The sequence below is a fragment of the Rhinopithecus bieti genome, unplaced genomic scaffold (assembly GCF_001698545.2).
Source record: "Rhinopithecus bieti isolate Rb0 unplaced genomic scaffold, ASM169854v2 scaffold_21703, whole genome shotgun sequence".
NCBI lineage: Eukaryota > Metazoa > Chordata > Mammalia > Primates > Cercopithecidae > Rhinopithecus > Rhinopithecus bieti.
This window is the reverse complement of record NW_016812332.1, coordinates 4,328,875-4,352,451: the sequence shown is the minus strand read 5'-3', so window position 1 is coordinate 4,352,451 and position 23,577 is coordinate 4,328,875. Positions and strand designations below refer to the sequence as shown.

At 37.3% G+C, this 23,577-nt stretch overlaps 1 long non-coding RNA gene across 1 annotated transcript; it reads right to left on the bottom strand.

Annotated features, from left to right (window-relative positions):
• Positions 1 to 1,397: 1,397 nt before the first annotated feature.
• LOC108544664 (uncharacterized) lies at positions 1,398 to 22,602 on the bottom strand. Its single transcript, XR_001889923.1, has 3 exons — positions 22,534 to 22,602; positions 19,210 to 19,420; positions 1,398 to 1,583 (listed from the first exon to the last, which is right to left on the bottom strand). It is a non-coding gene; the product is annotated as an uncharacterized LOC108544664 (long non-coding RNA).
• Positions 22,603 to 23,577: the final 975 nt, after the last annotated feature.

Here is a 23,577-nt window from a genome sequence, read left to right as displayed (position 1 = left end):
CCCAGGCCAGACGTGGAGGAGACACTTGCTGCTCAGTGCTGTCCAGAGGAGCATGATGAATAGCTGACGTCTTGGCTACCCTGGAAATCTGAGCGACTCCATCTAATTCTCCTACGAGGGCCAAGCGAGGTGGTCTTTGACTCAGCTTCAGCACTCCACAGAGGGCCCTTGGCCTAACCATGAGAACGAATTCCAGTCGCACCCAAAGCTTGTTTGTACAGTTAAATGAATAAATGTGTTTAAACCTAGGTTCTGACTTCTTACCAGTCTGTGTTGCTAAAATACCAAAGAGTAATTATAACGAGATTTCTAGTTAACAATTTTTTTGTGTCTGCTATAACATTTAAATTAGACTAAATTCAGCTGTTTGAATGCCCTCTGACAATATTTTTTCTCTCAGCTCCATGACTGTTTTATCACTCCATACTCACTTGACCTAATCGGCACCATCCTGCACTCTGAAATGTTTATACTGTTAAATGAATTTTTAATCTAACTTTTACAGCATATTCAATTCCAGTTTCATCAGCCATCCACAGTGTAATATCTAATGTTTTAAAATAATCTAGACAGTTACAAAAGGGGAGGGGAGGGGAAAATCATCGTGTTATGAAGCAAATGATTAATTAAAGCAAATTAGATTCTGGCAGCTCTTGCTATCATTATCATGTGTTCCCCGACTAGACTAATAAATCTTTGTTGAGAATGTGTGCTTTCACAAGGTTCAGGAGTCACCTGGGAAAGGACATTATTGACTAATATTTTTGTATTGCTGTTAGTTTTATTTTCTAATACCCTATAGAATACCAGCTGATCTTTTTCAAACATTTAGAGTACATTCATAAATCCCACTTTGCTCACTCTTTAGAGGTAGGTTTGAGAGAGGTTGGGAAACAGAATAATTTCTCTATAGACACAAGTAAATTACAATTAAGCAATACAGCTAATATGTCGGCAAATGCTGGAAAACCTAAAAAGCACTACACTTTGGGCGCCTGCTGCATAATGCCGTCATAGCTGGGGCACAGTCCTGGGATTTCAGCAGCTGCAAACCTTCTCCAAACTGCACAGAAAAGCAAGAACAGCACCGCTCTCCTCTGTTATAGACGTTTGCCTTCCTTCCTTTCTTACCTAGGATCTGGCAAATAACAATGCCGAGGCAAGCCGTTCTCTCTAAATCCAACCAAATGCTGCTGCCATGCAAACTAGACAGTCTGCCTTGTTTCTGAAGGCACAGAAGGGAGATATTGACAGATATTTCAAGAAAAGAGCCACATACGTGCCTTTATTTAGACTGTTCAAAGTGCTGTCACTTAAATCAACCTTTAATAATTTTTTTCTCAACTATTGCAGTTTTAACATCTGTACAATTCATTGCTTAATTTGTATGTTGTAAAGTATATTTCCTACAACTTTCCCATTTGCTTTTCCTGTAGTTTAACCAGTCGTGTCCTTTTCCTCCAAATGCAGGCAAATGCCAGTATAAACTGTAAGCTCAGTTCTCCATGGTCTCCAGTTACTGCATGTCACATTGTCTTAAAACTTATGAAGAGAAGGCACAGATTTATTTGAACTCTGTGATACTGTGACAGAGAAAAAAGAAACAGTTTTGTAACAATAATATAAATACCAGGTCTAAATTTATTTTGAGGTTTGTTAAATGGGGTGGGGGGGGCATAATTCCCAAAAGTGAAATTTCAGACTGTAATAACACATGCCACTAAATACTTGTAAATATTTGTGCTGGTTTTGAGACAGTGTGCCCCATAAAACTCGAAGATGTGGTCGAATGTATTAATGTTGATCTAGACAATTCAGGTTTCTCTATATATTTAACCTTCACCCCTGCCATGGCCTTGTTAATTTTGATTTCTAAGTGACTTGGGTATGACTACAAAAAAACTAAACATATATTTAAATAAGTACATATAGGCATTTCTTTTTTGCCCTTTCTAACTGCAGATTATGACGTGAGCTATGATTATCCATCAAAGTAATTTCCTCTACCCACTCCCTCTCTCATCCTCCCACCCTCCACATTTGAACATGCTTCTCTTTTCCTTGGGGCTCCTGTTCAGCTTTCTGCAGCACAAATCCCTGCTGCCTCGGCTGCCTGGAAAACAGCCTACAGTGCAGCTCAGTATGGCAGCACATCCCCGCAGCCTGGGTGTTTTTCCAGACAGTTTTAGAATGATTCGGTATTGCATGAGTTAAAAAAAATTCCCCCTGGAAAAGCTAATTATTGCATGCAGATACTTCTTTGTGTGATCAAGGAGGGGACAATTTAATAGGCTCTGTAATACAACCAAGAACAAAATTGCTTTAAAGGAAGTCTCTTGTTGAGTGACAACTCTGTTGCCTGAGCCAATTAGGTCCCAATAAAGAGTGTTGAATTGGCTCCTGCTTTCTCATTAATTATGTTCTGTCACAGACATGGGGCTTGATTTAGCAATTTTGTATTACATTAAGATACTGAAAGGCCGGGAACAAATGGCTCACTCTGATAATAGGCATTCTCTACACGGTGTGACATTTACTATCCAGCTGTCCGTAAGGCAGCCTAGCACTTCAGTTCAGGGGTTTATTTGTCATTGCTTCAAAGGGACACTCAGCTTTTCACAAAAAAAGAAACAGAGAGGCTAATAGATAGGACAAAATGTACTGCTGATATGCTTTATTAGAGATAGGATGCTAGGGTTTTGCTAACAAGCTCATCCGTTGGGACTCAGCCGACTTTGCTGCCAATCATCCTCTACACAAAGGCGCACTAGTTAACAAGGAGAAATGAATTACAGACACTTATTCTGCCGGTGGGATCACAAATACACCAATCTGTGAAAGAGGCACAAACTCCAGAGACAAACTACATATTTGTCAATAACCTCCTAGAAAGAACCCTAGTAATTCTTTGAAGACCTTTGATTTAGCTTCCCTCTAAAATACATGTATAGGAAATGTTTTAGTTACCATGACATTCTTTCTTTGTTATTTGTACAAATTTTCATCACATTAAAAACAGAAAACTGAGGAGGTCTGCAAATGTTTTAGTAGGTATCTATACACTACTTTTCATATCCCACCATGGGGAGCTGCTGCTTTGGTTATTTCATTAAGAACAACAGAAAATTAAATCTTTAAACTTTAGGTTTGAGCTGTAGTCCACCAATGCCATAGGAAATAATCTATAACTCTGAATTCATCGTGTATACCAATTAAGAGGACACGGTTAGGGACTGAATGAAAACCAAGTCTCTCTGCTTAAATAATTAGATGACTTTTTAAATCATAAATATGTGTGTGTGTGTATATGTGTGCATATATACACACACATAACATTTTTATGTATATGTATATGAATTTACAATACATAAACATGAACCTAAATCAATGTCTCTATATATTAAATATGGTAAAACATTGTATATGTTGTATTTATGAAACTAAGCCAAATCTCTGATGGTGGCATTGATCAACATGTTTGTCATGTATATTATTTAAACATTCTCCTGCAAATATATCACAGAGAAGGACCTATTGTTGATAACCAAAAAATAATAATAATAATAATCTTCAACTGAAGCTTACCTACTGACCACATGAGATTAATCAAATCTGAATATATCATTTTGGGTTAATTACAAAACAGCTCTCCAGAATAGTTCCTAGAGACAATACACTGCATTCATCTGATTGCAGGCTGCATCAATTCACTTAATTTAGTCTTCCACCACCTTGGATGATAGCAACTTCAGGCTCAAGTATGGAAGAGATGAAAGGATAAAGAGGATAAAAGGATTTACAAGACTTCCTTTCCTCAGACAGAAACTCAAAGTATGTGAAGGCCTGTTGAGCTCAGTTTCAACCTCAGGAAGAATAGTCCATCTCTCCTGCTTTTACTCTTTCATGAGGCTCAAAGCATTCTCTTCCAACTGGTAAAGGCACCTCAAGGAGCAACATGGTGCCCCCGTAAGGAAGCTACTTTTCCTGAACAAGTCTCCCATCTGGATTCTCTGCCTCTTCTATTTGCCTATACTCTCCTTAATTCTTGCGTATCTGAAATTCTAAAGAATCTTGTCTCTGTTGACCTACTAATGTAATAACTGCAGGAAAAGGAGGCCATGAAGCAGAGATGCAGGAGTTCTATTTGCTCCAGCTGTGTGTAGGATACATCCCTTTCTTGTTCTGGTTCCCATCAGCAGAAAAGGATGAGTAAAACTAATTCATTTAAAGAAGGAGGTCTTACTTAATATAACTACTTAAACATTTTTTCCAACCTCTAAATCTTTAAAAAGTAATTTTTGATGAGGCACACTTCAAATCATCTCTTTTATTTTAAAATAAAGCCTTTATAATGTAAGAGAAAGAAAAAGCAAAAATCATGTAAAAATACGGTGATTTTTTTCCCATCTCTTCACCCCTGCCCCCAAGAAAACATCATATACGAGAAAGTCCTTGCAATGTAACTTCACCCAGGAATCACAGTTTTTAAAAGCAAGGATTGAATACAGACCTGACCTAAAGAGCTTACAATCTAAGGGAACCATGAAATCCTTTTTTGTTGTTGTTGTTGTTTTTTGGGTTTTTTTTTTTCTCTCTCTCTCTCTCTTTCTAACATTTTCCATGTTTCTATTTTAGAAAAGACTTTGCGGTAAATAATACACATAATAGAGGCAAGAATCATCTTATCCTCACTTAGCAGGGTCTTTATCTTCACTATTCAGGTACTCTATAAGGTTGAAATCCTTCAGAAAGCGATAGACCCCCTCAGGCTGAAGCAAAGGTATTTATATAGACAATAAGTGTTTATGCAGCAATTTATATTTTCAAAGCCTTTTGTAACCATTCATTAGTTCATCTAAATAACTGCCGTCTGAACTATGTGAGTGCTTTGTTTCTCAGGCACAGAGAATCAGGTTCAGGGAGGTGACTGACATGCCCCACTTAGATCAGACACAAGGAATGATTGTATCTCAGAATAGGTTTCCTAAGCGTTTTGTGGAAACTTCTTTTCTTCAAGTCTTTAAAAATAGGTCAGACCTCTACTGAAATACTTTAGTTATGATTTTGTTGTGGTTTGTCTGCGGGCAAAGGAACTGAGTAGGTGATTCCAGCTCTTGTAACCCTGGCTTTACATACTCTTGGGATGTTTATGACAACAGGAAGGCTCAGGAGCAGGCTGAAAATTGAGGGACAAAACTAGTATCTCTACCTAGGGGACTGATTCTTGCTACCAAGAAATACTATGAAGGGCCATTTGGGGAAACATTTTAAAAAATGCTTTCTTGGAAATAAATTTCCATGGCCGTGCCAAAGTAGATGTGGAGTGCTAACCCCACGTGCATGATCTTGTTCATCTCAAAAAGCCCTATTCTGTCACTCCCAGTAGTTTCCTACTAATATGCTAATTCTACCTCTACTTCTTCCCTTAAGCTACTGTGGTAGCTGGACTCCAAGGATGGCCTCCATTAATTCCTTTCCTCTTCCTCTGCTCATGTGTGGTCTCTAGCATTTGGGCTTCCTAGGACTGCTCTGACCACTACATATAGTGGAAGTGATGCTGTCAACCCTCATTAAATAGTTTGGATATTGGTTCCTTCCGAATCTCATGTTGAAATGTGATCCCCAGTGTTGGAGGTGGGACTTGGCGGAAGGTATTTGGGTTATGGGGGCATATCCTTCATAAATGGCTTGGTGCCCTCCCCATGGTAATGAGTGAGCTCTGGTTCTGTTGGTTCATGCAAGAGCTAGTTGTAAAAGAGCATGGCACCTCCTTCCTCTTCCTCTTGTTCTCACTCCTACCATGTGACTTTCCTGCTCCCCCTTCACCTTCTGCCATGATTATAAGCTTCCTGAGGTCTCACCAGAAGCTGAGCAGATGCTGGTGCCATGTTTGTACATCCTGCAGAACAGTGAGCCAAATAAACCTCTTTTCTTTATAAATTACTCAGCCTCAGGTGTTCCTTTATAGCAATGCAAAATAGGCTAATACATCTCAGAACTATGAAGATAATAATTGTTATTTTAAGCCACTGTTTTAGAGTAACTTAAAATAGGTCACCAGAATAACCACTGTCAATGTTGTCTTCTCCATTGCCCTATGTCTTCACACAGCTCTGAGAGAAAGCTACAGGCTGGGATAAGCTAGGTTAAGACAGAAGGATAGGGCTTCTGAGAATTGGCAGCATAGCACAAAGGACTAAAGTCAGTCTTGTGAAACCTTGCGAAAGTGATTTAACCTGAGTATCCAGTCTCCTCATCTGTGAAATGAGACTAATGATGTTACCTCAAAGAATTATGAGGATTTAATGTCCTAAAGGATGTTAAGCACCTAACATAGTGCTAAGACAGGCAGGTCCTTAAGAGTTATTAATATTTGTATTATCATCACTGTTATTAGTAATATTACCTAAGCATGCCAGACTCCCTTTTGAATATCTGTCCAATTCACAAGCCATTGCCCTTTCTCATAACTGCTTTCAGATTCATTAACCTGGGCATCCAGAAGACACTTGTGTATAATCCCACCCCTATATCATAGCTAATTGGACTAGAAGAAGACAACTGACCTGAGCTAGGCCAGTCAGATTCTTGATCCTCTCCAGTGGGAAATGAGACTGAGAAAAGCCCATTCATTTCTGTGTGTAGCTGTAATAAGAACGGGTAAGAGGGGAGCTAAAAGATGCTCAAACTCTACTTTGTGAACAGAGAAAGTCATGTTGGGGGAAGTGGGGAGAGCAGAGAATGAGAGAGGAGAAGAATTAGAAATAGAAATAGATTTAGAAGGAGGAGAATGAGGAAAAAGAGGAGGAGGAAAGGAGAGTGTTTTCTAGAACTCTGATGGTTTTCTAGGTTCTGTTTCTTGACTCTTTATGAGACCCAATTGTAATCCTTCTCTAGGATGTTGTGAGATAGCCCTACATCCTTATATCATCATCCCCCTTTCTCTTAAGATAACTAAGTTGTTTTCTGTTATGCATCCAAAGAGTCCAAAAGAAAAGGAGAGGGATGGAAGGAGGAAGCTACCTATGAGATGCTTTCAGCAGCCTCCCTATGAGAAAATGCAGTCAGGACCCAATCTAAATCCACTGAAAGCTTAAGCCTTACCCATCTCTGTTTCTCTGCCACTAAGGCTCTGTTTATTATTGCTATGTCTTTTTTTCTGATAACAGCTTTATTGAGGTATAATTTACAAACCATACACTTCACCCATTTAAGGTGTACAATTCAATAGTTTTTGGTATATTTGCGAGGTTGTACATTTGTCCTCACAATTTTAGAATATTTAATCACCCCATACACTGTAATGTACCCATTAAGTCACTTTCCATTTTCTTTCTTCCCAACCACTAATCCCCTCCCCACCCCAACCTCTAAGCAACCACTACTTCCTACTTTCTGTATCTATACATATGCCTATTTTGGGCATTTCATACAAATGGAATTATATAACAGGTGACCTTTGGTGACCAGTTTCTTTCATTTAGTTCCTTAAACATTCATTTCATGTTTTCAAGTTTCATCCATTGTAACATGAATCAGTACTTCTTTCATTTTTATTGATGAATAATATTTCATTCTATGGGAGAAAATTTTTGCAAACTATGCATCTGACAAAGGTCTAATATCCAGCATCTATAAGGACCTCAAACAAGTTTACAAGAAAAAAAAAAAAAACCATTAAAAAGTAGGCAGAGTGAAAAGACACTTTTCAAAAGAAGACATATATGATGCCAACAATCATATGAAAAAAAGCTGAACATCACTATTTATTAGAGAAATGCAAATCAAAACCACAATGAGATACCATCTCACACCAGTCAGAATGGCTATTATTAAAACGTCAAAAAATAACAGATGCTGGCAAGGTTGCAGAGAAAAAGAAATGCTTATGTACTTTTGGTAGGAGTGTAAATTAGTTCGACTACTGACAGTGTGGTGATTCCCAAAGACCTAAAGACAGAAATACCATTAGACCCAGCAATCCCATTACTGGGTATATACCCAGAAGAATATAAATCATTGTATTCTAAAGACACATGCACACAAATTTTCATTGCAACACTATTCACAACAGCAAAGACATGGAATCAACTTAAATGCCAATCAGTGATAGACTGGATAAAGAAAATCTGGTACATATACACCATGGAATACTATGCAGCCATAAAAAAGAACAAGATCACATCCTTTACAGGAACATGGATGGAGCTGGAGGCTATTAACCTTAGCAAAGTAACACAGGAACAAAAAAACCAAATACCGCATGTTCTCACTTACAAGTGGGAGCTAAATGATTAGAGCAAATGGACACATAGAGGGGGACAACACACACTGGGGCCTATTGCAGTGTGGAAGTTGGGAGGAGGGAGAGGATCAGGATAAATAATTAATGTGTACTAGGCTTAATACCTTCATGATAAAATAATCTGTATAATAATCCCCCATGACACAAGTTTACCTATATAACAAACTGCAAACGTACCCCTCAACTTAAAAGTTAAAAAACATTTTATTCTATAGATACATCACCTTTTATTTATTTATTCACCAGTTGATGGATATTTGTATTGTTCCCACATTTTGACTATTATAAATAATGCTGCTATGAACATTCATGTACAAATTTTTGTATGGAAATAGGCTTTCATCTCTCTTGCCTCTATATCTAGAAATAGAATTGCTGGATCATTGGTAACTCTATGTTTAATAGTCAGTTTTCCAAAGTGAAGACACCATTTTATATTCTGACCAGTAATGTATGAGAGTTGTAATTTTTCCACATTCTTGTCAGCACTTGTTATTTTCTTTTTTGCTATAGCCTTGCAGTGTGTGTGAAGTGGTTATCTCATTGTGGCTTTTACTTGCATTTCCTTAGTGACATTTATGTTGAGAATCATTTCATGTGCTTATTAACCATTTGCATATTTTCTCTGTAGAAATGTCTGTTCAAATCCATTGCTCATTTTTTAATTGGGTTGTTTGTCTTTTTGTTGAGTTGTAAGAAGTCTTTATATATTCTAGATACAAATATCTTAGATATATAATTTACACATACTATCTCCCAATCGATGGGTTGTCTTTTCACTTTCTTGATGGTGCCCTTTGAATAAAAAAAGCTTTAAATTTTGACAAGGTCTATTTTGTCTATTTTTTCTTTAGTTGCTGGTGCTTTCAGAGGCATATCTAAGAAATAATTACCAAAATAAAGGTTATGAAGATGGCCCCCTGTCTTTTCTTCTAAGAATTTTATAGTTTTTATTCTTACATTTAGGTCTTTAATTCATTTTAAGTTAATTTCTTAAAATGGTGTGAGGTATGGTCCAACTTCATTTTTTTACATGTGGATATTCAATTATCCTAACACTACTTGACAAGACTATTTTTCACCTGTTGAATTGTATTGGTACCCTTGCGAAAAATCAATTGACTATAAATATGAATGTTTATTTCTGAACTTGTAATTCTATTCCATTGATTTATTTATATTTTTCTATGCCACGACTATGCTATCTTGATTACTGTAGCTTTGTAGTAAATTTTGAAAGTAAGAAATGTAAATCTCTTGCTTTGGCCTTCCTTTTCAAGAGTATTTGAGTATTCTGTCTCTCTTGAATTTCTATACGAATTTTAGGATCTGCTCACCAATTTCTGCCAGGAAGTCAACTAGGATTTTGATGTAGAGTATGTTGACTCTATAGATCAATTTGGAGAGTATCACTATCTGAACAATATTAAGTTTCTGATCTATGAACATGCAATGACTTTTCATTTTAAATTTCTGTCCACAATGTGTTATGGTTTTCAGAGTATAGTTTTGCACTTCTTTTTTAAAATTTATTCCTAAGCATTTATTCTTTTTTGATGCCATTGTAAATGAAATTTACAATTTTCTTAGTTTCATTTTGCATTTAGTTTTCATTTGCATTATTCATTATAAGTGTATAGAAATACAATTGACTTTTGTATATTGATCTTATATCCTACAACCATGTTGAGTTTATTAGTGTATTCCTCAAGATTTTTCATACATAAGATCATATCACCTGCAATGAAGAGAGTTCTATTTATTCTTTCCTAATCTAGGTGTCTTTTATTTCATTTTCCTGCCTTATTGCTCTGGCAAGAACCTCTAATGCAATGTTAAACAGTGATAAGAGTAGACATCCTTTTCTTATTCCTGATCTTGGGGGAAAGTATTCAGTCTTTCACCATTAAGTATGATGGTAGCTGCTGGTTTCCAATGTCTTTTTGGTTACTAAATATCCAGGTTACAACACACATATGAACATCAAATCTTCATATTTACAAATGTCTTAGTCTATTTGGGCCACTATAACAAAATGCCTTACACTGGATATTTATAAATAATCAAAATTTATTGCTCACATTTCTGGAGGCTGGGAAGTTGAAGATCAAGGTGCCAGCAGATTCGGTATCTGGTGAGGGCCCATTCCTCATAGATGGTACTTCTATGTGTCCTCACATGGCATAAAAGAAAACATATTGCAGCCTCTTTTATAAAGGCATTAATCCCATTCATGAGGGTAGAGTCATCACGACCTAATCACTTCCCAAAGGCCCTGCCTTCTAATACCAATCACCTTTGTGATTAGCTTCAAACATATGAATTCTGAGGGGTCACATGTATACTATAGCAACAAATATTAGTAAACTTTGTTCACGTTTTATAGAAACTTGAAAAACTCTGTTAGCATCCATATTCCAGCATATTTATAGAGATATAACAGCAACACTTTATATTGGATCATAGAGAGAAGTATACTGGAATGAGTTTCATAACATTGTCCTGGTTGTCCCCTTAACTCTTAAACCTATTCTGAATGTCACTCTTCTGCAAATTGAAGATACTAGCACTAGTTTCTTCTACCTCTATGTGAGAACCATGTGAATAAATATAAAAAGTACTTTGGAAAATGCAACAACTTAGGCAAATATAAAGAATTATTATTATCCCTACTAAACTATTTAAAGCTTTTATCATGTGTTCATAATATTGTTGAAGAAATCAACTCCTTCCCACCCTTTATATGTATAATTGATGATTCTGTATTATTAATATAGAAATATTTTAAAATTTACAATCTAGACAAAAGAAGATTTCCACTAAAACTAAGGCTGCTTACTTTTTATTAAAAACTGGAATTCAGACTCAACGTTTAAAGATTTTCTACATTTTTTTTTATTTGAGACAGAGTCTCACACTGTTGCCCGGCTGGAGTGTAATGGCGCATTCTCGGCTCACTGCAACCTCTGCCTCCCAGGTTCAAGCAATTCTCCTGCCTCAGCCTCCCGAGTTGCTGGAATTACAGGCGTGCACCACCATGCCCAGCTAATTTTTGTATTTTAGTAGAGACAGGGTTTCACCATGTTGGCCAGGATGGTCTCGATCTCTTGACCTCATGATCCACCCGCCTTGGCCTCCCAAAGTGCTAGGATTATGGGTGTGAGCCACTGGCACCCGGCCTTCTACATATTTTTAAGTGAAGATTTTAACCTAAGTCAGAAAAAATATTTTGAAATTATTCACAAGTTAATTTTTCCTTAAATATTGTTAGACTTGTATGGTTGCTACAAATATGTGAGTTTAAATCTTTACCATTCAGTTTTCATCATTTGTTAATTGAGGCAGTTAAAAAGCATGACTATAAATCCTTTACAATGACACAATTCATAATTTTCAGAACCTATGAAAGTAAGATTTTTAAGCTGATGTAAAATTTTCTGAAGACTAATTCAAGTAGCTGTCTGATTTATCATAATGCCTATTTCAAATATTATTTTGAATTCTCTGTTAAATGATATTTTTTAACTTTTCAAAATCAGTATAATTTTTTCCTTTTAAATTAAATAGATTACTTGGTTTCCAACATTTAATTATGTCTATCATCAGAAAACTTTTGCTTAATGGAATTATTTAAACAATATTATATGAATGGAAAACATTATTCTCAGGACTAATTACTATGTGCCTTTGATGTGAACTTCTTTGCATTCACTATATGTATGACATACTACTGTCTTATAGTACAAATGAATTGCAGAGCAATGATGATTCAATAAATGTAGATCTATTTTGCATATTTGCATAACTTAAGAAACACCAACGTCATTTTCTCTGAGAAGCCTTCCCTGATTTTCAGCCTAGATCCAGTTTCTCAGACATATGTTCACAAAACTGCACACTTTTCCTTCACAGTATTAAGTATCTAACATCACATTTCTTTGTTAATAATTATTAATGTCGGTCTACCCACTAGAGTGCCATTACTTTTCTAGTGTTACAATACATGAATAAATGAATCAGTGAGGTCATGCATCATTACTGGAGTATATTTCTACTCCATTCCATTTATTTATTTATTTATTTATTTATTTATTTATTTATTTATTTTGAGACAGAGTCTAGCTCTGTTGCCTACACTGGAATGCAGTGGCGTGATCTCGGCTCATTGCAAGCTCCACCTCCCAGGTTCATGCCATTCTCCTGCCTCAGCCTCCCGAATAGCTAGGACTACAGGCGCACACCACCACGCCTGGATAATTTTTTGTATTTTTAGTAGAGACGGGGTTTCACCGCGTTAGCCAGGATGGTCTCGACCTCCTGACCTCGTGATCCGCCCACCTCGGCTTCCCAAAGTGCTGGGATTACAGGCATGAGCCACCGCGTCCAGCCTATTTTCTTTCTGTATTCAACAATAATGAAAACCTATAAGCCCCTCCACAATGGAAGCTAAATCTTATTTCTCTTTGGGCCCAACACAGTGGCGGGCGCTTAAAACTCAGGAACATGGCTTTAGCTGAAAAGTCTGTATCAGAGCCCGAAGCTACTGGAACAAAGCCATTTAAGGTTGAGCAGAGTCAACCAGGAAGTCCTTAGCCACTGCCACAAAAGGGCTCATCTGGCCTCCAGATTTAGCAAGAGTTTTCACTTCTACTTATGTCCAACTTCCTTCCTTTGTCTTGATTTCTATGATCCAGCCCAGCTTGGTTTGGGATTTTTTGGTAACACCTATCCCCAGACTCTGGTCCCTCTCTCTTTGGGCCCTACCTCTTTACTAGTTAGGCACCTTTCCTTGGAAGAAGTATTTCTCAAGCTCCCTGGGCTTTAGCTCTCTGCTGCCCCCATTAGGCAGTAATCATTGCCAGAGTAACTCCTAGAGAAATCTGCCTGCTCCAACTTAATTAGCTATTCTGATTTGACTCAAGATAAGGTCCCAAAGTTTTCAACTTGTTTATGTATAAAAATTATATTTAACCCAAATTCTACATTTTATTTTTTAAAATCATTTAAAGCTGAATAATAAGTGTTAGAAGGAGGCCCACTGTGACTTTGTGCCCACTGAATAAGCTAGATTTACAAGGCAAGCACTGAAGATATTTATTTCTGGCTGAGACTACTTTTGGAATCCAAGTAACGACATGAAGGCAATAGTCAGTTGAGATGATGTATGTCCATTGACACATTTGCTTGTCATTCTAACAAGAGTCATAAAAATTAAAATGCACACTTTAATTTTGAACACATTTTGTCTGACAAAATTCTTTATTAACATAAGAGAACTCATATTATTGATACACAAATTACATACTTTGTGCATTACCACTTAAACTAAATCAAAGAATAACAAAAAATTAACTACTGGACAAATGAGTTGGTTAGAGGAGAGAGAGTGAGGAGTTACTTTTTATTTTTTGCCTTTCTGTTGACTTTGAAATGTCTAAACGTGTACATATACACTTCTTATTCTTAAATATCAGCAGAGGTTATCAAGGTAGAGGGATTGTGGAGTACATTTTCAATGTCTTCTTTATATTTTCTTTTAAGAAGCTAAAATTCTTTTAATAAAGAAACAGGGCAGAAATTTTTTAATTAAGAAAATGACATTTAAAGGAACATTAAAGTAATAAAACTACCTAGCATAGATCAAGTACTTCCTGACCAATTTAAAATATATTTATTTATTGCCTAATGATCAAACATTGAAGAAAGACTTTGCTTACAAAATCTCCCATAAAAATCCTGAAAAGTAGTCCTAGGTCACAGTCAGCACAAAGGTCAGAGGTCACACTGAGAGGGACCTGCCTCCTCTAGCTTCAGAGAACCTGTTATTTACCCAGCAGTAAGCACTGGACTGGGTACCTGTTACATGCTATTTATACAGTTATGACTTGGTGGTACTTCTTGCCCCCAAGGTGCCTACAGTCTCATGGAGGAAACAGATGCATATAAAACAAATAATTAAAATATGCCACCACATTTTATATAAAGTATTCTATGTACAACACCCCAAGAGTGCACAGAGGATGAAAGAGCTATCTTTAGAGGGAGAGAATAGAAGCTATTTCATTGAAAATATAATGTTGCCAAATACCTTATGAAGCTGAAAATCAAACTGCTTAACCAAGAAACAATTCATAACGTGCTAACATAAGAGAATGACACTCAAAATTTTTACCTCACCAGCCTCAAGCTCTAACTTCATCTTACTACATGTGCCCATAAATATTATGTTTCCACCGCATGAAAATCCAAGCAACGCCAAACACTCTGTTCATTGTCATGCGATTCTTTTGCTGGTGCTCTTCCCTATGGGTTGAATGTCCTTCTTCTTTTTTTGATCTGTCAAAATCCTAATTATCCTTTAATTAATTTCATGTAAATGCTACCCTACCTGACATTGCCAGTTGGAGTTTTTCCATTCTTCCTCTAACATGTTGTGCATTTACTTTATACCAGGCATTGTTCTACATTTTTTACATGTATTGACTCACTGAATCTGCAAAACAGCCCTTGGGATAAGCACCAGTGTTGCTCTTATTTCATAAATAAAGTAACTGACACATGTCAAGGATCAGTAACTTGCTCAAAGTTATACAATAATAATGGCTTCAATGTATTGAGAACGAATTGCTTTATACAATTGGTTTATACTTATAACAACTTTGTGAAGGGGTGATTGTTTTATCCATTTTAAGTTAATAAAAGTTCCCACTGCCATAAGTGGGTGGAGTCAGGATTCAGACCCAGTTAGCACAACAACCTCAATCCCTATCACCACCTCACTCTCACCACTGCCATGATGTACCCTCTCTTTTTCCCTACTTCTAATCAGGTTCCAAGATCTCTTGGAACCATGACCCCCTCATTGTATGTATATGGAAACTGGAGCCCAGAGAGCTGCTCAGGTCCCATTTCCAGACTATGGTTCTTGCCACATATTGCCAGGTCTCCCTCAAAACTCAAGATAGTGGATATAACCAGTCACTGTAATTGCTGACCACCCATATTAACCTCCACGTTCTGGGTGACTGCTCTCTGAGTGTCTGTTACAGTAAGATAGCATCTCCTAGAAAAGAAGGCGGCAGATTATATGGCAGATGGTCAGGAATCTGAGATCTGCTATTCGGACAATTTCATGTGAGCACACATACATGCACCAAATTAATCTGTGGGCCACTAGGGTAATTAATTTTAATGCATGAATAAAATAACATACATGTTTATAATAAAAATATGTAACTAAGGCTACTGCTGAACCAATATAAAATCTCTAGATTATGCACAATACAATGAAGAAGACAGGAAATGGTCATCTCTGCATATGCCTCAGTTTCACGTGAGCTGAGTTGAAAATCTTACTGATTCTGTCACTGTCTTAGTCTTTTGTGTTGCTAGAAAAGGAATGCCTAAGGCTGGGTTATTTAAAAGAAAAGAAGTGTATTTAGCTTCTGGTTCTGTAGGCTGTACAAGAAGCACGGTGCCTCCAGCATCTGTTCAGCTTCTGGTGATGGCTTTTGTGCTGAGTCAAAACTTGACGGAAAAGGTCAAAAGGGAGTCAGGTATGTGTGAAGAGAGACCCAACCTGATGGGCTTCCTGGCTTTATAACAACCCCCTCTCCAGAGAATAATCTACTTTCCAAGAACCAATCCAGTTTCACAAGGATGACAACCCACTCTTTACCTCGAGAAGCACCAAACCGTTGATGAGAGATCCATCCTGTGACCCAAACACCTCCCACTAGGCCCCACCTCCCAACATTGACACACTGGGGATGAAATTCCAACGTGAGATTTGGTGGGGACACGCAAAACATATACAAACCATAACAGTCACCCTGTATACACTGTTGTAAGTTTTTACCTCTCCTTTCTCTAACAAACTACCTTATGTTTTTAAATGAACACTCTTTTATGATTTCCACAAAAAGGCAGGCTTTGTTTAAGATCATTTTATACACATAAACAGCTGAATAGAATAGCAGCATTAAGCTAACAGTTCTTTAAATATTTTCCCATCAGATTTTGCATGGATTTATTGTACTTTTTGGTGCATAGGAGTGGTATTTCACTGTTTGTCGAGGGTGCTGCTTGACACCTTATTATGTATTCTGTTTGTTTTAAAATAAGCACATGATAAAGTGAGAAAGATTGAATCTTAGCTTTTCAAATACTATCTAACATGACATTCAGTTACAGAAATAATTTGAGCATCTGGTTAGGAGAATAAATGTAAAATTTTACAGCATCTCAATTTTGCAAAGGACTTCACAGTTTATGAAATACTCTCATAAACATTATTTTAATTTGATTATCACAACAACCCTATAAGAGTAGGATTCACTTTCCAATATTACGTGTGCGAGTGTGTGTGTGTGTGTGTGTGTGTGTGTGTGTGTGTGTAGTGGTGCCCAGATTTACACAATTAATAAAGTGGCAAAGTCAATTGAAATGCTTTAAGCCAAGTTTGTTTCCACACACTATTTTTTTAATGGCCATGAGGGATTTTTAGAAATTCTTTAATCCAAGTCCCATATGTCATAGATGAAGAAACTGAGCCCCATAGAGGTACAGTAACTAATTGAAGGTTATTGACAGGTCAGCAGTAAAGTTCTGGAAACTAAAGCCTCCTGCCTGTAGAGCATGTTTTCACTATACCATATTAACTGAGGGTGAGGGCAACCTATTATGAAAGAAGGTGAAGACTGCTAATTTAGTGATTCATTGCCTTAAGTTTCCACACCAGAGACAAGTGTTTTGGCATAAGCGCATGTTTCACACCAGTCCTACGGTGTCTTATTAGGCTTCTACTAATGATGCTAAACATGCAAGCGTGTTAGGAAAGAAATAGTCATCACTGCAACTAGCATCACTCCACAGCCCACCCCCATGAAATTCTAGGCCCTAGCAGCACCTCCACAGCCCTACAGAAATGCAGAGAGAACCACAGTTTGAAGTATGGCCAGAAGAAGAGGTATGGCAAGGCTGGGAGGAGGTTCAAAAGAAAAAAGCAATTGTCTTGGTTGTGCTTACAGAGATCTCCTGTCTCCACATAAAACTGAACACCCACGTGAGCCCTGCTCCTCAGCAAATGTGCCTGGGCGCACCACCCCCACCACAACTCCTCTGCTCTCCGGTTAAATTTACATTCCTGTCCAGCACTGTGGGAATGAGACCATAGCCTATCCTGTCTAACCAGATGGGTTGAGAGTCTCTGTCAACACCAATACTATTTTATACCACTGACTAAAATACTTTCAACATTATTCTTAGGAATTTTTTTATTATAGAAGTAAAATTCTAAAAATTTAATAAAGTGTTTCTTCAAAGTTATTGGTCTTTTTTTTTTTAAGTCTTAGCTATGATTCTGTGTAGCAGTTGAGAAAATGGGCTTTAAATTTAGACAATCCTGGATTTAAGCTGTAAATCTTCCATTTATTAAATATGGGACCTCAGTTAAATTACTGAACGTTGCTGCACCTCATCATCTGTAAAATAATACATACCTTTCAAGGTCATTATGAAGATTAAATAAGACTACATATGTAAAGCGAAGAACATGGTGTCTGGCATTGGATGAACACTGAATAAATAATAACTAGTGAGGTTTTTTTCTATAAAAAGTGCCAGGGTTCAAAAGCATGTGATGATCTTTAGTTTTCTAAATATAATGACTGAGCCTAAATATGCACATTGAATAGTTAAGTGACATTTATTTATTTTATTTGCCAGACACTGATTGAAAACCTGCCATGTATTGAAACTTACATTTACTACAGTTATTATTAAAATCCTTCCCACTGTCAAAGATGGAAGATGAAGAGTTCAGAGACTAATGAAATGTAATTCAATTATACACATTACTAACAAACTCCCTGTGCATTACCTCTACGCCTTATAAACATCTGCCTCCTCCCCTGCTGCAAAATTGTGGACGGCAGAGACCATGCCTTACTTTCTCAATGTCACAGTACCTACCTAACACGCTCTCTGGCACTTAGTCAGAACTCAATAAGTAGGTGTTAAATTTGACTTAGATGAAATGGAATTATTGTTCCCAGGAAGCATTGGTATTTATGATTTAAAAGTTTAGGTGGTATTTGGATTCACATAACTTTTTTAAGACTCACAATCTTCATATAGTTTCTCATTGATTCAAAGAACACCACTTTGGGAAAGATGAGAGTTAATATAATTACTCATATAGATATGTAAACATATTCCTATATAAAGTTGACTAATAATGTTAAATCAATAACAAAATTAATACATTTGAATTTATAAAATAGAACAAGATAAAACTCCATTGTAGGGTAGTGGAGTATTCAAACATTCCAATGTCATACTGACAAGCAACCAAGTAACATTTTGAACTGGGTATGACATCTGTCACCTGTTGATGGCCTAATTTGATTCTACTGACCTAGCCAGCCAAGAGGAGTGCTTTAATCCCTCAGATTACCTGGATATAGTATTGCAACCTACAGATGCCACTGTAAAAGATGACTTTCCCAGATAGGTTATTCAACAAATCAGTATTCCAGGTCATTAAAAACCGTTCAATTCTATAGGGGTCACTATCTTTTGAAGTCTCTTCCTCTCCTCTCCCTGCCCCAATATGAGAGATTGATGCAATTTTTACCAAAAATTCTGTGGCTGAGAGACTATGAGATGACATTCCATTTTAAAGTTCTAGGTCCATAACATGACTGCTAGAAAGAGGACTCACCCTCTATAATGAATGTTGCCTGGTTTTCTATAGCCAGAGTTTATTACATGTATATTTTACTTTGCAAAAGGAATTTTTAAAAGAATAAATTAAAATCCATTGATAAAAGGGTACAACTCCCCTAGGTACCCAGAGATTGTAGCAACTGATTTCAAGTAGATGCTGCCTGATTGCTTCTCACCTTATTTATATGCAGAAATCTTAAATTTGACTGTGTTAGTGGCAATCTTATTAGCATGACTGTATCCTCCATTAAAGACTGTCATGGATCTAAGGCACGTTGTGGAGAGTGGGGCTGAGGAAATGATCTCGCTGATTCTGGCAATATCCCAAATATTTGCCACTTCTGTTGTAGATGGTGTGACAAATAGACATACACACATTCTGGTTACCTGAGAAAACAGTTCCAGGAAGAAAATCCACAGCGGAATATTAATTTTTGTAGTAAGAGAAATGCAAGTAAGACATGGAGAAATAGTATAAAAATCTGATTGGGTCAAATCCTATAAAATGGAAGCTTACTTTTTGGGAGATTAGGCCTCCTATTCTGGAAAATTCTGATTTTTCTCTGCTGTTTTCTACCTTTGCCTCAGACTGAGAACTTAAAGACATGGGGCCTAGTATCAAACTTGTAATGAATTTGTAAGAGTTCATTACATTAAGATGATACCTGAAGTGGAAAAATGAATTTATAAACTTTTGTATTTATTATATGTTATATTCAAACAAATGCAAACAAGTGTTGCACTGGGTCCCTCTAAATAAAGTGTGTTTCAAGGGAATAGAACATAGGAACAAGAGTGTGGATAAGCATTAGAAAGCAAACACTGGAATACCTTGAGGTGAAAAACAGGTCAAATGTTTAATCTATCTGAGAGCTAGGAGGGTTTCCAGGATGCTTTATGTGAATTGCATGTGAAGGTGTGCAGTTTAGAAGGGCTAACAAAAACCATAGTCAATTTCCATTGTTACTGTACTCATGATTTCGAACTGCTAAAGAACCCTGGTAAAGAAAATCAAAAAGTGCTGAAGTTCCAAATAAGTACTGTTAAGGGGCCACAACTCTTAAACAGACTATACCCTACCACAAATAATTCTGATTTGTTTTTAAACTGCAGTAGACACTTTAGTTTATCTGGCTTGATTTGGGGGTTTAAGAATTAGTCCTTTACCGATTCCAATAACATTAATTCATTTCAATAAACAATTAAGTATTGGACATCTCTTTGCTAAGTGCTTAAGACACAGGACTGTGACCTCCTTGAGAGCAAGAACAGAGCCTTATTTACTTAGTTAAGGAATAAAAATAGAGAGAAACTAAATTACCATGCATGGTATATATAGTGGGAGAAATGTAGAAAAACAAATTGCTATGCTGTTCAAAGCAGGGGAAAATCACCACTATTTGTGAAGACCAAAATAGGCATCATTGAAGAGGCAGCACTTATATGGGCCCTGATGGAGGGTGAGGATTTTGATGGGCACTGAGGCATGGTTAGGAATTTGACAAGAGGAGAAGTAAAAGAACATAGTGACTAAGAGCATGGACTGCCTAGATTCCAATGCTGGCTCTACTTTCCATCAGCTGCGTGATTCAGGGAAAGTCATTTAAACTGTCTCAACTTGACTTTCTTATTGTAAAATAGAGCTTATAATAGTATATATCTCTTATTACAACAATCTTGGGAATGTTGCAACAATTAAATAAATTAGACATGAAATGCTTAGATTATAGATGGGAACATAGAAAGTCCTATAAAAGAATTAGTTGTTATTATTCTGGATAGAGCAAAGTCATGGTTAAAGGAAAATGTGCATAGAATAGTGAATAATAGGCTGGAGTAGGGGACATAAATGGTTGAGTAATAAAAGATCAAACTAGAATGATAAACCGATCATCTGTTATAGAAAGCACTGAATACCAGAGTTGATTTTAAAGTACGTAAGAAAAAGGAAGCCAATAAAATTTTGGTTTTGGTTTTGTTTTTAACCTGGAGGCAAGGTCACATTAGAGGTGCACCTTAGGAAGATGAATCTGGCCTGCAGGCACAGGGTAGATTGCTGGTGGGACAGACAAGATGTGAATAAAAGCTATTGCAGAAAGCAGACTAGAAGTAATCAGAGACTTAAGTTAGCAGCAGTAGGAATGGAAAAGACATTCTCTCCTCTGTCCATCATGAAAATTAAGTAACTTAAGTAACAGGGAGAATTGTTAAAAGCTTGCTGATGACTTTGTTTCAAGTCTAGGTGATTATAACCTAATTAAATAAAATAGAAAAGTCAGGATAAGAAACTTCCATGGAGTGACAACAAGCAGCTTGCCTTTGAATACAATGAGTTTAAGGTATCTAGAGGACATCCTACTGGCATTTAAAGCTGTGACTGGAGATTACTATCTGTAACTATCTGTATAGAGATAACAGTTGAAGAAAAAAGAATAGATAAGGCCTCTGGGAAAGAGGAAGAAAGAAGGAGAAATGACTCCCAGAATGAAACCCTAGGAAATCTCACTGTGTAAGAAGCACAAACAAACGGCATGAGAAGTAGACAAGATCACCTGTGGGGTCATTGAAGCTTAATAAACATCAGTTTTTTATCACCATCTTATTTCCTATGGAAACAGTCCCACCTAACTGAAGTTACATAGCTTTAAGAGAAAGAGAAACATTTTTCCTTAGGTTGTTATGCTTTTCATGACTTTTTATCACTGAGGAGGAGTCATAAATGTCTCCCCAAATGCAAGACTTAGCTTGGTCTCAAGTTCAAACTCTGAGCTTATGAAACTAATTTATAGAAGCATGTCCTCTGTCTATGCATAAAGACATAGATATCATTCTCTCTGATCTGCCTTAAGTTTATTACCAAATAGCAGTGATGATGATGATGATGATGATAACAATTAACTAGACAGACAACAATCTATGCCTCACACTTACCTCTTTTTGCAATCACTGCACGTACTATCCCCTCAGGAAGAAAATATTTCCCATACTGACAGACAGGACTAGCTGGATGTCCTAGGTAGACTAAGAATTCCTAAGTGTAGCTGGGGAAGGTGACCGCACCCACGTTTAAACACCGGGCTTGTAACTCAGCTCACACCCAACCAATCAGGTAGTAAAGAGGGCTCACTAAAATACCAATTAGGCTAAAAGCAGGAGGTAAAGAAATAACCGAAACATCTATCATCTGAGAGCACTGAGGGAGGGACAATGATTGGGATATAAGCCCCAGGCATTGGAGCTGGGAGTGGGAAACCCCCTTTGGGTCCCCTCCCATTGTATGGGAGCTCTGTTTTCACTCTATTAAATCTTGCAACCGCACACTCTTCTGGTCCCTGTTTGTTTCCGCTGGAGCTGAGCTTTCGCTCACCATTCACCACTGCTGTTTGCTGCTGTCACAGACCCGCCCTTGACTTCCACCCCTCGGGATCCAGCAGGGTGTCCACTGTGTTTTGGAGCCAGTGAGGGGCCCATTGCCACTCCTGTTCGGGCTAGAGGCTCACCATTGATCCTACGTGGCTAAGTGCCTGGGTCCATCCTAACCAAGCTGAACACTGGTTGCTGGGTTCCACGGTTCTCTTCCGTGACCCATAGCTTCCAATAGAGCTATAGCACTCACACTGCATGGCCCAAGGTTCCATTCCTTGGAATCCATGAGGGAAAGAACCTCAGGTCAGAGAACAAAAGGCTTGCTGCCATCTTGGGAGCGGCACGCCACCATCTTGGGAGCTCTAAGAACAAGGACCCACCCGTAAAGTTAACCTTCTGCCTTTTGATGTGAGGAATATTTTCATATCCTCAAAGTAGAAGCTATAGAATTAAAGGGCATGAAATTCATAAAATTCTTCTCTTCAAGGAAATAAAATTGTATGTGTCACCCTCAAACTGGCATTGGTAGCCCCTATATTCTACCTCCCTCTCTCCACATATTTAACTTTCTTCCTGACGTTAAAATTGATCCCATTGCCCGGGCTTCCTACTAATCTCACTCAGGATCCTACCAATGTCATCCCAGGCCATTTGTTTTCATTGTCCCATTAGCTCTAGCTCTCTGAAGCACTCAGCCCTCAGCCCCAGATTTTATGCTGAAATAACCATAACTTTTGCCTTTTTCCTTTCCTATTCTCCTGTTAACCATCAGAAAGAGACCTCTCATTTTAATGAGTCTCTTAGATCATCTTATAAATAAGTCTTGCCCAAACCTCATTATCTTGGATCAATTCCTATTTGTGTGATTTTTAAATTTTATTTTTCTACGTTAACTCTTTTTTATTCAACTAGAATCTTATCGAGCATCTCCTTTTGTAGAAATTTATTGTTTTTACATCTACTTCTCCTTTTGACTCCTCCAGCTTTGCTCTAAAAGAATCACTGCATTTCCACTCTTAGTACACGCAGTTTGAATAGGGCCCCGAGAATAGAATATGTGACTTGGGCTTAAGGCAATCATAGCATTTCATCATCTAGAAGCACAGTCGTTGATGCACAGATAAGCAAATGAACCAATTCAGACTTATGAGAGTTGATCCAAGAACTTGTACGGGAGA